We start from the raw sequence: 14,234 nt of genomic DNA, 5'->3' as shown, positions 1-14,234 counted from the left end.
ATGACAAAACTTCAGGTGAGATGCAGTCCTGGACTTTGGGTAGTGTAAGGCACAATGCAAAGTGCAAACTCATAGCCTGACTCACCCAGTACAATGCTCTCATCTCCAAAGCCAGCAAATACCAGTGACTAGCAGCACAGAATGGTTTGGCTTGGAAGAGACCTTCAAATCTCTCCTCTTTTAGTTTAAAAGCAGTCCCTCTTGTCCTATCCCTATATGCTCATGTAAAAAAATTAACTCTTTTTTATAAGCCCCTTTAGGGCACTGGAAGGGCTCTGAGCTCTCCCTGGAGCCTTCTCCTCTCCAGGTGAGCACCTCTCAGCCTGGCTCCAGAGCAGAGGGGCTCCAGTCCTGGGAGCATCTCCATGGCCTCACTCCCCAACTCCACATCCCCACACCTGGAGACAGTACTCCAGGTACTCACATAAGAAGGAATAAGAATCCTTGACCTGCTGGCCACTCCTTTCTTGATCCAGCCTAGCCTATGGTTGGCTTTCTGGGCTGCATCTGCATGGTTTTGGCTCATGCCCAGCTTTTCATCCACCCCAAGTCCCTCTCCACAGGGCGTCTCTCAGTGAGTTCTCTCTGCCTCACCGTCAGAAAGCTCTGTCTTAAAATATATTTAGGTCACAGAAAACACTTGAATACCCTAGAAAAACATACAAAACTAAGTAAAATGTTGAACTAAGACAATAACAGATGGAATAAGAACTAAGGAACACAAATTCTTTAGCTAGGCTGTGGACCTGACAGGGAGGTGAAAAGACTCTTAAGCACAATTCCACTTGACTTCTGTTTGTTGCTTTAACAAGACTTCAAGGCACTTTCTAAAGAAAGTCACTATCAATATCAGGTTTGAGTGCATCTCATCTTAATAGGACACAGCAAAAAAGTAGATATTCACTCTGGCCTCACACAGCCCAGACAGGTCTTAACATTTACTGCTCTTCTGATAAGTTCTCTGGTAGGATAAACAGTCTGTAACAGTTAAAGAATATTTTTTAACTATGTTGAGGATAAAGGAAGCACAGCCTTCAGCAATATGAGAGACTTTGCTTTCAAGCAAACATTTGGCTTTTTTCATAGCACAAAACAACAGCAACAAACCCACCAGGTACTGTCTGCACACTCAATCCAGTGAGAGAGCAGTGAGCAGAGAAAGGACAGGCCCACAGGACAGCAGGGTCACAGGACCCTGCCAGCTCCATCCACAGATCAATCCAAGCAATAGCAGAAAAGCTGCCAAAGGAAATAATGACCTGAATAAGATTCAATCCTGTACAGAGGATACATATGAATAAGACTTCTGTAGCATTTGGTCTGATATGGTGCACAGGTCTCCAGCAGGATCTCACTTCCAGTAACCACAGTCCCCAGCAGCAGTTCCAGGAGGTTTCTGCAAACAACTGCTGCCTGAGCTTCTGTCCCAGGGAGCACCTGGAGGATTTGTAACAGAACTGGCTGAAACCAGGACTTGACTGTCAGGGGGAACAGAGAGTGCAGGAAGCCTGGGAAAGACAGGATCTCTTCTTTCAATACAGACAACTTCTGTTTTGCTGAGTCCAAGGCTTTACTGTCAAATCTTATGCTTGGAGATACAGCCTGCAGGCTTTGTTCTGGCAGAAATAATTTGCTAAGTCACCTTTTTTTTATTCCTGCTGACATATATCAGTAAATAAATAATTTGGGGGGTTTTGAACAAGGAGAGAGGGGGTGAAAGCTGCTCAAAGAACAGAAAACAATCACAAATGACCCTCTGATCTTCAAAGCCCTAGGAACCAAGAGGGGTAGCAGCAGACAAGGTATTAGGAAATCCAGTGGTTATTGCACAAGGTCTCCTTCACTCAGTGTCAAGATTCAAATCTCACTGGAAGGAGCTAAAAAGCCTTCTCCACTGGCTATGACAGTGTGCCCAGTCGCCAAGCTGAGTCTCCTTTGTTATTCCAGTGCATTATCACACACAAGACCTCAGACTGCAGTATTGCCCATCTTAGTCCAAATCTCAAGTGTTTGCTTTTATTCTCGATGCAGAATATCTCAATACACAATCCTGGTCTGTTTGGCCCCACTCTGATGCACCTTCTCCCACCGCTTAAGCTCTGCTGAACAGCCCTTCCTTCCTCACCACATTCTCTCTGGGATGATGGAGGCTGCTAAGGAAGGAGACACACAGTTCAGATGCAACGTCCTTGGGGCACACACTGTCTGTAAACCTCAGCAGGATCCTGTTCCATAATTAAACACATCTGATCTTGTGACAGTAAGAGAGATATCAAATTGGAACATAACAATACAAGGATTAAAATTCAGGTGTGGTACAAGTCACAGTAGTGTGGCAGTGATGAATGTCACACCAGGGGTGTTTTGGAGGGATGAAGTAACTTATTTTCACATATCTGTACAATTAAAGTTTCCTTAAGTAGTAACACAAAAAACACAATTAGGTGCTTCTGTGTTAAACCACATCTTATTTTCCCCTCTAAGTTGTTTCTAAAACCACTTAGACAGAGCTTCATGAAGGCATGCTGAAGACATCCACCAGGCTTCCTAATGCAGAATGACTGATTTCTCTGGTCATCAAGAATACATTTATACCTCAAAGAACTGAATAAATTCAAGAGAGGGAAGTCATCATTCATTTCTTTGCCAGCAAGTTCTTTGCCTTTTTGCTCCACTGCTAGAAGAAGCAGTTCCATGAATTGCAGAATGATCATCTGATGTACAAAACAGTCAAATCCCATCAAATTGCCCAAAGAGCATTTTGCACCATAAACTGCAATTTCACCCTTGGATTTAGGTGCTGCTCCCTGTGAATGTGGGGTCAAGAGTCTGGTCCATGATGGAGCAGAGACAAGAGTGATAGGAATGTCTGTGCACTACTGTCTCCTGTTGATCTGACACAACGACCTGAATGTTTTAGGAACGTGAATTTTTAATTTCTGTCTTCTCTATAACTATATTCCCCTGGTTTACCTCAACAGAGGGTTTGGATGCCCAGGAGGCTTTTGGAGAAATTGTCAGTGTTCTCTATCAGCTGAAGCATGATCAGGGTCACACACCAAGGTGTTCCTCCAGTGATGTGGCAATTGCCAAGAGTGGCAAACTGGCTGGGAGCTGCTTGAGTCACTGCAGTTGCCTGGAATGGGAGAGCACCTATTGCCTAATTTCTGTTAAATGTCAGAGTTGCAGATTTCAAAGGTACTAAATTCAAACAAGGTTCACTAAAACGGGTCCTAGATAGAAGAGGAAAGCCTGTCTGCTAAAGCTCTGGGGAAAAGGTCATAATGCAAGCACAAATTATTAGATAGCAAAGAATCACAGGATGAACTAGGTTGGAAAAGACCTTTGGGATCACCAAGTCCAACCCATGACCTAATGGCTCTTCATCAACTAAAGCATGGCACTGAATGTCACTTCCAGTCCTTTTTTAAACTCATTCAGGGACGCTGACTCCATCCCCTCTCTGGGCAGAGGATTCCAGCACCCAGTCACTCTTTCAGTGAAGGAGCTTTTCCTGATGTCTAACCTAAACTTCCCCTGGCACAGCTTAAGGCTGTGTCCTCTCATTCTGTCAGTGGTTGCCTGGGAAAAGAGACAAACCTGGCCACAGCCACCTTTCAGGGAGTTGTAGGGAGTGATAAGGTCACCTCTGAGTCTCCTTTTCTCCAGGCTGAACACCCCCAGCTCCCTCAGTCATTCCTCACAGGGTTTGTGTTCCCAGCCCCTCACCAGCCTCATGGCCTCCTCTGGACGTGCTCAAGTGTCTCAATGTCCTTCCTGAACTGAGATCCCAGAGCTGGACACAGCACTCAGTGTCCATCCTAAACTGAGATCCCAGAGCTGGACACAGCACTCAGTGTCCATCCTAAACTGAGATCCCAGAGCTGGACACAGCACTCAGTGTCCATCCTAAACTGAGATCCCAGAGCTGGACACAGCACTCAGTGTCCATCCTAAACTGAGACCCCAGAGCTGGACACAGCACTCAGTGTCCATCCTAAACTGAGATCCCAGAGCTGGACACAGCACTCAGTGTCCATCCTAAACTGAGATCCCAGAGCTGGACACAGCACTCGAGGTGTGCCCTCACCAGTGCAGAGCACAGGGGCAGAATGACCTCCCTGCTCCTGCTGGCCACACCATTCCTGATCCAGGCCAGGAGCCATTGGCCCTCTTGGCCACCTGGGCACACTGCTGCCTCATGTCCAGCTGCTGTCACCAGTGCCCCCAGGTCTCTTTGTGCCTGACACTCTGTCCCCAGCCTGTTTGTTGGGGGTTGTTGTGGCCAAAGTGCAGAACTCAGCACTTGTTAAACTTCATGCTGTTGGACTAAGCCCATCAATCCACAAGAGGCATGTTCCAACCCCAGGAAACCTCAGAGCTCACATCATGCCGGACTCCAGAGAATCTCAGTACAAGAGACAGCAAGAGCAAACCAGCTTTACCAGTTTGGCTGCCCATTTTCAACAGAGAAGTACAGCCTGGGCAGGCTTTGTGAGGCAGAATCCTGCTTGGTTTAGAAATCCCACATAAAGCTGTGGTGTTTTTTTATATCAATTGTCTGAAGAGGCTGGAAAACCCAAGAGTGAGTGTCACACCAGCCAAGGGAAGAGCACCTGGATGGCTGAGCTGGTGGGAGAGAGCTGTTACACAGCAGCCCATCTATCAGGAGCCCAAATGTCCATGTGAGAAAGAGACTGGCATGACTGAGGGTGTCTCTGGCAAAGGACATGGCTCAGGCCACCCTCCTGCCCTGCCAGGTTACAGCAGGCCTTGCTTTGCCCTCAGAGTCCTCATTCATTCTGGAAAAAACTTTCCTCTGCTAAAAATCAGGGGCACTCAAAGCCAGCTCTGTGATTTTGGAAGAAAGCAAGCAAGCCTGGATGTAAGTTTTTGAAGGTTGAGGACTGCCAAACTTCCATTAAAGCAGTCCTGAAGTTTTCAGTTACTTCAACATCTGCCTGTATAAATAGAACGTTTTTCTCAAAGTCAACAGTGGTCTGTTTTTAACTTCACCATCCTTTGATGTCTTTGCCCAGGGGGCTGGAAATGCTACTTGCAGCATCACAACAAAAGCGTAGCAGGATCTTCTGCATCAATAGCTGATGAGTCAGGAATCTGATATAATTCAGCCTTCGCTTTTGGCTGTTTCTGTTAACCTGCATTTTCACCACACTGCAAAACCTGTATAGAATGCTCAGTATCTCCTCCTAGGAAATGGCCATCTGTTAGCCCTGACACAGCTGAAGTAATTTCAGGGTTCAGCACTATCTATGAGCTGTAAGGCACCAAGCAAACAAGGCTTGAGGAGAACCTCCCAGAAATGAGACTGGGGGATGGTACATCTTAGTCACCGATGTAAGGGAAAATCAACTTAGAGCTGCTGCTTCTGCCTCACTGATGGCAGGACTTTTCCACCATTACTTGCCAGCCACATAACTTCCACACTAAAATTCAGCAGACCAACTTTCAGAGGTAGGCAGGGTTGATTACTGTGAGGTTTCCAAAGCACTCCCTGCTTCAAGAGAAGTGGAAAAGGAGTCAGGCACTTCAGTACCTCTTAAAACCCATACAGGTATTAACTCCAAAATTAACTCCTTTGCACCTGGGTGCCAAATCTCACCCTGTAAGCGCAGGGAACTTCTGCTCTCCATCCCTGGTGCCACTGTACCATGGGATCTCTCCCTCAGTAAGATGAGAAGGGACTTCACTGGAGCTGTTAGGATTTCTGGACCCAGTGAATCACTGAGCAGAAGCAGTAGGTGAGGGAAACTTCATCTAAGCAATCCCTGCTTTTTGTGAAAGTTAAATACATTTGATAAACTCTGTGTAAACCACAGATCATTCATGTTGAGTTAATCTCATTAAGGCACAGCTCCAGCTCTTTTCTAAGCTGGTAGGAGGCAGAAAACACAAGAATTGAGATCGAAATGAGCTCATGGCACCAAATGACACATGGAACAATGTCATCCTGCACTAATTTTTACTATGGTTTCTTATTCCTCTGTATCGGTTTCTGATATATTCAAGATGGACTAAATGGACATGCTAAATATAAGTTACAAGGCTGACTAACAGTTTCGGTTTTTAATTTATTTAAGGACATGACTGAATCTAGTACTGTTAGTTTTCCCTCAGCACTCATGTTCATTGTGAGCAATTCCATTCCAGAATAGGTAAGGAAAATTTCACTCATCTTCCTAAGAAAAGAATTTACTTCAGTCTTAGATAAACACCATTTACAACCTTCTATGTAAATTCATAGCTGCACCACTACACAGATCAGTCAAACTAATGCAAGATTTAGAATGTTCCTTTTGCTAGTCTTGCAATGTTTGTATCCAATCAGCCATTTAGTAACACCCAGATTCCCAAGAAAGGAGTCTCTGCACCACTTATGGGCAGTAGCACAAAGTCAAGTCTTTCGGAATTATATTCACAACTGACCATGAGGAATCAGCCAAATCAGTCTCACTGGTTTATCCTGTTAGTCTGGCTTTGGAGAGGACAGAACTTACACAGCTTACAGCATACAAAGACTTTTTTCTAAGGTATTTGTATAGAAAAACCTCACAATAAAAGGAGACACCAGAGACCGGAACCTCAAAGAAGAGAAAATGTTTTTGCTTAGTAAGAGACATGCTTCACCCCTTGGATCACACAGGTGCTGCAAGACCAATGTGCTTTGTCACCAGAGGACAGCATTGTTTTACTACCCAACGCAACAATGCACATTTATTTCAGGTTTCACTTAGAGTGGCTTGATCTTCTAAGCTGTGTACTTCAGAGAAAAATACAGTCTCACAGCAGTTTCACCAACACTAGTAGTCCAAAGATTGATTTTGAGGGCTAAAAGGAGACATTGTCCTGACTGATCTCTGTCCTACACAACCTCAGATTTTGACATCAGGTCCAAAACTTACATATAAAGCAGAACCTCAAGTGCGGGAAAGCAACTGCACATACAGGTGCTGAGCTCTGTGGAACAAAGTCCTGTGGCTTAAGTGAGAAAAAAAAAAAAGTTCAAGAAAGGTATTCTTCCATTTTAAGATGCTTTAGTGTATGAGAGCTCTTGTTCTCAAGAGGCAGATGTGAAGGGCAGCCTTGTTCCCTTGGGAAAAGGTCAGTTCCTCTACTCTAAGAAAACACCCCACAAAATAAGATTGCAGAGCTTGCTCCTGCATTTCTCCCCAGCTTTATGTTTATGACTGGAAAGGCTTTTGTCTCTCCAGCACAGGAACAGCAAATTACTACATTCAATTTCTGCCTAGATAAAAACAACATATCCCAGAAAGCTGGAGTGAAACCTGAAACAGCCACAGGAGTAGAAGTGTGTATGTAGGTGCTCATGGTCATTCAAACTACCAGGACCAGCCTGGAACTTAACCTGCAAGAAATAGAAGAAATCTAATGGAAATGGCAGCACTGGGACTTGGGACTCCTTGATGCAGCTTATGGCTTCAACATGCATTCAGTGTGGTATTTTGGGCTGTCTGCTGTCTGCCATCCATTTTTTCCAGTGAAAAATCCAAGTACAAAAAAACCCACATCAGCATCTCAGGTCCCTCAGAGCTTACCAGCTGTGGGGAAGCACTGTAAATTCACAGGCAAGTCTTTCACCCAGCACTAGTAAATGAGCCAATTTATTTTGTTTTTCAGATGATAATTGATGATATCACCGATAGAAGTGGCAAAGCACTAAAATCATGGAGAAAAGCCAGAAAACATAAAATATATGCAATTTGAGGCAACACATTATTGGTTCTGCTGTTACTACTACAACTCGAGTAGTAGTTTCTAACAACTCATCTATTCAAGACTAATTTAGTTTTCATGAATTTTGCAATCATCCTTAAAGTTCAATAAAATGAAGTGTACTGAAGGCAAGACATGGGGAAAGTGATAAGGAGAGAAATGTTCAACAGTGGGCATGTGAGAGCTCATGTACATGCTCTAAGTATTCACATTCCTGTCCCTCAAGATGCAACTTCTTTATGTTCATCTGCCATTTAACTGGAAGCTGTAGAATATTTCATTTCAAACACAAGCAGTTGCTGGTGCACATTAATGACTATTAGCACTTAGAGCATGCTACAATACTGTCAAAAAGGGTAGCTGTGCAACTTGCTGATTTCCATGATTTTGGAGCACAGAGGTAGGTGGGTTTGTGCACACATTATTCAGCTGTCCAAGAAGAAAGAACAAACAGCCCATTATGTTCGTCTGAGAAAGAAAAAAACAATCTGCTGTGGCAAAGACAAATCAGTTTTTAGTAATGCTGTAGGGACACAAATGCTGGATTCTGGCTTCAATTTGTGGGGTGGGAAGATTAAACGTGCTCTGCCATTTAATAAACTTTACACTGAGCTCTGCTTTTCTCTGCCTCACTCTTTTATCAAAAGCATGAAGCCACTTATCAGATATTTCCAGGCATGCTTCAAATATTATTACTGACTTAAATAATATCAGTTGCCTCAGCTGCTAGGAAAAGAAATAAAAGGTGAGGCATAGGTCAGAAGCCCACAGTTTGGACCAAATACTGTCACCAAGTTAACTCCTGTTACAAACACAAAGGCAGGATTACACATAAAGGATCATATTTTAGGCATCAGACAATTTTAACATGCAGAGAAGAAGCAAGAGAAGCATAGCCTTGGTGTATTATTAAACAAGAACCAAGTACAAAGATATCCAGTTAAACACAGAGACGGCTGGCATTTTATTCACATTCCCTTGTGTGTTCAGACAGCTTCCATCCTGTCCCAACAACTTAGAAATTGCTGGCACAGAAGTGAGGAAGCAGCAGTGAAAGCAACGCTCCCCACAGCAGCAATTTGCTCTTGTGCCATGCTATCAGATTTGTATGGTTTTCTGATTATCAAATGACTGCCTTGATGCTGATGTATCTAAAAACAGATGAAGTTTTCATGTAATCACATGCCATTTAAAAAAAGAAAAAAAGCCCCTTTTAAATGAAGCAGCTCAGCTAGAATTCACAGGTGTGGAGAAGGGCTCTGAACTCAAAACCAGGATGCCAATTTCTGTATGTGGAGAAAATTGCTTCTTGTTTGTATTCAACTAGAACCAAGTCTGGTTCAACAGCCCTAATCATTATCTCACACCAAAAAAGAAAAATTTATAGAAACAGCAAGGAGGGGAGAGACCAAACTCTAATATGTCCCTACAGAATAATTAACCCATTCCTGTGCTTGAAGGCCCATGAGCATTTCCATGTTCACAGCTCTGCTTTTATCCTTGACCAAATAATTCCTAGAAGGAGTATTCAATTAGCAGTGAAGATTCTGGAAAAGTGCTTGAAGATTTTTCTTTTCTTTTAAATGACCTGAAGGTCTATGAAGAGGATGACTCTGTTGACGGAAGCAACAGATCTACATGAGCTGAAGTATTTCCCTAGGAAAGAGAAGATTGATGTGCAGACCAACTCACAGCTATGTATGCTGAAAAAAAGCCTGCAGAGAGAATTATGCCTCTGCTTGTAAAAAGCAGAGTAATGGGGAAAAAAAAAAAAAAAAAAAAAAAAAAAACAAACAAGAGGAGGAGAAGAGATAATAGCAATAGATGCAGTAAACATTTACAAGTATATTTAGTTATGGCTTTAAAAATTAACTATTGCATTTTTTAACAGAAATTATAATGCTCTGTTGTACCTCAGTACTGTGCCAGACAGCCTCCACACTGAGAATCATTGTCTTGTCCTGCCAATACATCCAATTGTCCACCACTCAGCTTTCAGAAGAAGAGGAGAATAAGGCATATATTGTGGCATTTCTAAAGACACTGCTGCTTGAGAACAACACATATTATACCATCCAATGCCCACCTAGGTTTAAACAAAGTGGAGCACACTTTCTCCTTCAGATACGCCAAGAGCAGGCAGGCAGTGCTCTCTGAGACTCCAGGTTTCCTGCTCACACTTGGCACTGTGCTGGCACACATGACAGTCCCAGAAGGGCAGTATCAAAGCAGTCTCCAGGTAAAAAACCCTATTACTTTTTATAGTAATATAAAAGGTTCACTGCTCTGCAGGCTCAGAACTGCCCCACTCTAGGGTAACAACATGTTTTCTGCAGATCTGTGCTCTGGGTGGATTCCTGTCTGACAGGCAAAGTCCTGTCTGACACAAGGGACCAGAAGTTTGGAATCTCCCCCTGTTCATCCCTGCAAACTCAATCAGAACAGTTCTGGCAGGATAACACAAAGGTAAGAAAGGATACATTCTTAGTAACTTTGTTGTGCATATAGAGAACAAGAATTTTGTCACCAATGAGAAGAGGATTAGGCCATTGTGGAGGTGGGGTGCTGTATTTTAGGAATGGTATTCCCACTGGAACCCATGCATTGCTGGCTTACACCTCCCCCTCCAATCCTATAGGGGGCTGGATAGAAGAATTGGAGGCACAAAAGGTAAAGATCAGGGCCTAAGATGAGAACAAATTACTAAAGACAGTAATGAAGTAAGGAAATTAACAGTAACAGCAACAATATTAGTAACAGGGTACAAGGGAGGCGAAGGCTTCACTTGCAACACCTACAACACCTGACTGCTGCCAGAGCCCCCCAGGACCCTTCCACCTGCCCTGCAGTGGTGAGGTGGTACCAGAACAACCTCCAGGGACTGACCATGCCCCTCCTTCTACTGCAAAGATTAACCCTTCCTGGCCAGAACTGGGACACAGGGGTAAATCAGAAGCAATAGTTTGTGATTCACTGGGTTGGAACAATCCCATCAAATAAGATCAATGCAACACTGAGCTACCAGCCAGCTGCACTCGAGTCCCAAGCATCAAATCACCATGAGTGATTTAACACCACTGCGAGTTCACACTGGCTGACTTGCTACTCTAAGAACAGCTATGAAGAAAGAATTAATTTCCCACAACATTTATGGCTATTGTGAACTTCTTCCTCTCCCCATCCTGCTTAATTTGTTGCTATTTATTTGTACTCCTTTGCCATGGAAATTCAGGCCAGTATTTTCAACTTCACTGCCGAGAGGCAGTCTTCTACATCTACTTGCAAGTCCTTCAGCAGCTTCCAAACTGCTGAGCTACTGGTAATTCCTGTTGCATGCAGCTGGAGCTGCAATGGCTCAGCACCTCTGTAGAGAACAGCCTACTCAGTGTTTCGGTGCTAAGTCAGGGGTATTTTGAGCATTCACACGTTAGAATTTTATTCCTGATTTCAAGCATTGCAATAGATAAAGCCACACAGCAAAAAGCCACTGCAACCCAGCCATGGGTGGCCTGGTTATCAACGTTCCCAAATAACCCCGTGCATAGAATGGAACAGAGGAGCAGTTTTCATGTCCCTGGCCTCCCAGGGCTCATCATAAACATGATTTAACTGTAGCATTATTCTAAACAGTGCAACAGATCTCCCTGCAACTGACAGAGGAAAAGGCTGCTGAACAAGCCCTTCCCTCCACCCCCAATCACCTCAGAGTATTTAAGTCATTTTTTTCCTACATCTCAGATGTGAAAACCAAGCCTAAGTTACTAAGTAAGCACAAAACTTCAAGGTATTGCATACCCCCCTCAAGATTTCTGCTCTGCACAGACTCAGAAGACAGTTTTGCTAGTGTGCTTAAAGCAGTAGCTTCAAACAAAACACTCCTAAAATCCACCTTACTCTGTGATTGCAGCTACAGCAGACACATAACAGTTGGATCTTCTGAAGTGACAAGAGTCTGGGGTGTCTGTAGCATCCCCAAGCCTGAAATACAATGTGTTTATATGGTCATCACAACTGAAATACATTATTCTCTGAACTGCACCTGATGCACTTACCCTCACAAGACTCAAGGAAGAGACTTCCCCCACCATGTTTTACAGATAAAAAATGAGAATTCAAAGCTGCCTGCAGTATTATTCTAGGTTTTCTTGTGTTATCTTAGGCCAATCTCTGCTCTGTGAGCTCCCTTTCACATCTGCCTCAGAAAAAAAGTCTGAGTAGGACTGGCATTATGGCACTGCCAAAAAGCACAGAAGCTGTGGTGCAAACTGAACAGGCTGAGCCTTGTCAAGGATGGGTTCAACAAAGTGGAGCACAATCACTAGAAAACAATCAGAAGATGCAGAAGTTTAATTAAGAGAACAGGCAGAGAGACCACACTGCAGAGAAGCATGTATGTCTGTATGTCTCAGCCCATGCTAACAGCCCCTCAGCCTGGTTTTTTCAAGAGAGGAATTGCAGAGATGCCAGACAACGAGGAAAGCAGCAAGGACCAATTCAGTCAAACCAGATAAGAATTCTTACAATCACTCCGAAGTCCAGCTTATGCTAAAACCCTCAGATGGTAACACAGTAACCCTTCCCCCAAGCCTGCAGCTCAGACTGTGGAGCAGAACTGAACCCACTGACAGTGTTCATCCTCCTGCCCTCCCCTCTCACAGGGGGCCAGAGTGAAAACTGAGCACCTGAAGAGCCCGTTAATGAAAGAATTACATCAGGAGCCCAGATCTCTGTAACCAGCTCCTTCCCCACATGCTCACCTTCCACAGCTAAAGCCACTGGCTTAAGGACCGGGCTGCCCAAAGCACGAGAATCCAGGTTAGGCACTGTGATGCAGAGAGAAGCGGAGCGGCGCGTTTCCATGGGGACAGCGGCGGCAACAGGAGCACACACACATCCCGGACAGCCCCAGAGCCACCGAAACCCTGCCACACGGCCACATCTCCCTTCTGGAATGCCCGGACAGGGTTTTCCGCCGAGCAGGAGACGGTGGAGAAGGTTCCTGCTAGTTCGTGTCTTCAGATCAGACAAGCAATGCTTTAACTCCTCCCCGGATTTGCTGGTTATAGAAATCCCAGCGGAGGAGGCCTGCCACATCTAAGAAATACAAGTCCCCTGACTCCTCCCTCTCAGTTTCGGAGTGCCAGAAAGCATCTTTGGGCCTCACAAGTTCGATGTTGGAAGGAAGGTAAATGACAGGGGCTGACAGGGGACACACACAGAGAAGAGCCCAGGAAAGGGGGATGCAGCAGGGGACCAAGTGCTACTTGCAGAGGACTCTGCATTACACAGCATTGTTTTTTGGCTAAACCTTCTACACTTAGCTGGGGGCAGACCCCAGATCAAGCTGACACCTACAGAACCAGCAGGCAGGCCTAGAAAGCTGGAAAGTCCTGAAGTGAGAAAAAGCAAGCGAGTTTCTTGCTGACCATACAGCCTGCCAGGGCTGTGAGGCAGCAGCAGCCATCTCCCGGCAGCAGTCAGAGTGGCAGGAGCATCCCCAGAGCAGCCACTAAAACCTTCTGTACTCTATTAGACCTCAGGTGTCTGCTCGTGCTTAAAAGTACAGTAAAGGCCTGCAATAAAATTAATGAAAATATAAAAATATTCTACCAACTGCAAGACTTAGAGGCCACCTCTGCACATGTTTATGTGAATAAACTGGGGCACGCTGAGCAGTGTGGGGCTGGGATTGGGGCTGGCTCCTTACACAGCCTGCACAGTTGTGCTAACTCCTTTATAAAATTGAATGAGCCATTTACAGGCAACCCAAATGCACATGGACACAGCAAAAGCATGAAGCTATAGAGGAATTGATGAAATTAAACTCTCCAATGAATTTCAATTATATTCCTTCAACAACTTAATAAATGGCAAGCTTAAACTACTATGAAAAACAAAGTCATTTGACTGGTCATTGAAGTACATTTCTATGGCTTATGTAATTATGACCCCATGGCAAAGCTGCACCATTTGAAGTACTGTTTAAAAAAAGGAAAGAAATTTAAAATAGACCAATTACTGCATGCCAGCCCAAAGATTTCAGCACAAAGCTCTATGCTGGCAAATACCCTGTAATCACCAGAGCAGGGAATAATTTGTGTCTGTTGTTGCCAGGGGAAAATGGGGCTCCAAATGCAGACATCTTGCCCTCCCATCCCCTTCCCCAACAACAGTGCAGCGTCATGCACCGGGCCTTTCACCAGCCTGCTTCCCACCACTACCTGCACTCAGACATTTAGGACACGCACTGTCTGCAAATGGATTTTGGAAACAGATCTTCACATCTCCCTGAAGCAAACAGGAGTAAATTGTCCTTAACTTCATCACTTTCATCTTTCCACATGAAAACAGGTGTAAAGCTGCTTCCGGAGACCAGATCAGAGTCAGGTTTAACATTATTCTAGGTGCCACATCCAAGCTCAACTCAGACATGCCACCCCTTCAGTCCTGTATCCATTCCACAGAGTGCAATGCTCCTA

General features: G+C 44.5%; 1 protein-coding gene across 1 annotated transcript in view; it reads right to left on the bottom strand.

Moving 5' to 3' along the window:
* CASTOR2 (cytosolic arginine sensor for mTORC1 subunit 2) overlaps nucleotides 1-14,234 on the bottom strand; it is a 117,438-nt gene that overhangs the window by 66,688 nt on the left and 36,516 nt on the right. The gene's annotated exons all lie outside the window — the stretch shown is intronic.

Source organism: Sylvia atricapilla, chromosome 20 (assembly GCF_009819655.1).
Source record: "Sylvia atricapilla isolate bSylAtr1 chromosome 20, bSylAtr1.pri, whole genome shotgun sequence".
Lineage (NCBI taxonomy): Eukaryota > Metazoa > Chordata > Aves > Passeriformes > Sylviidae > Sylvia > Sylvia atricapilla.
Note: the sequence above shows the minus strand (reverse complement) of the source record. Positions and strands in the feature narration are given on the sequence as shown.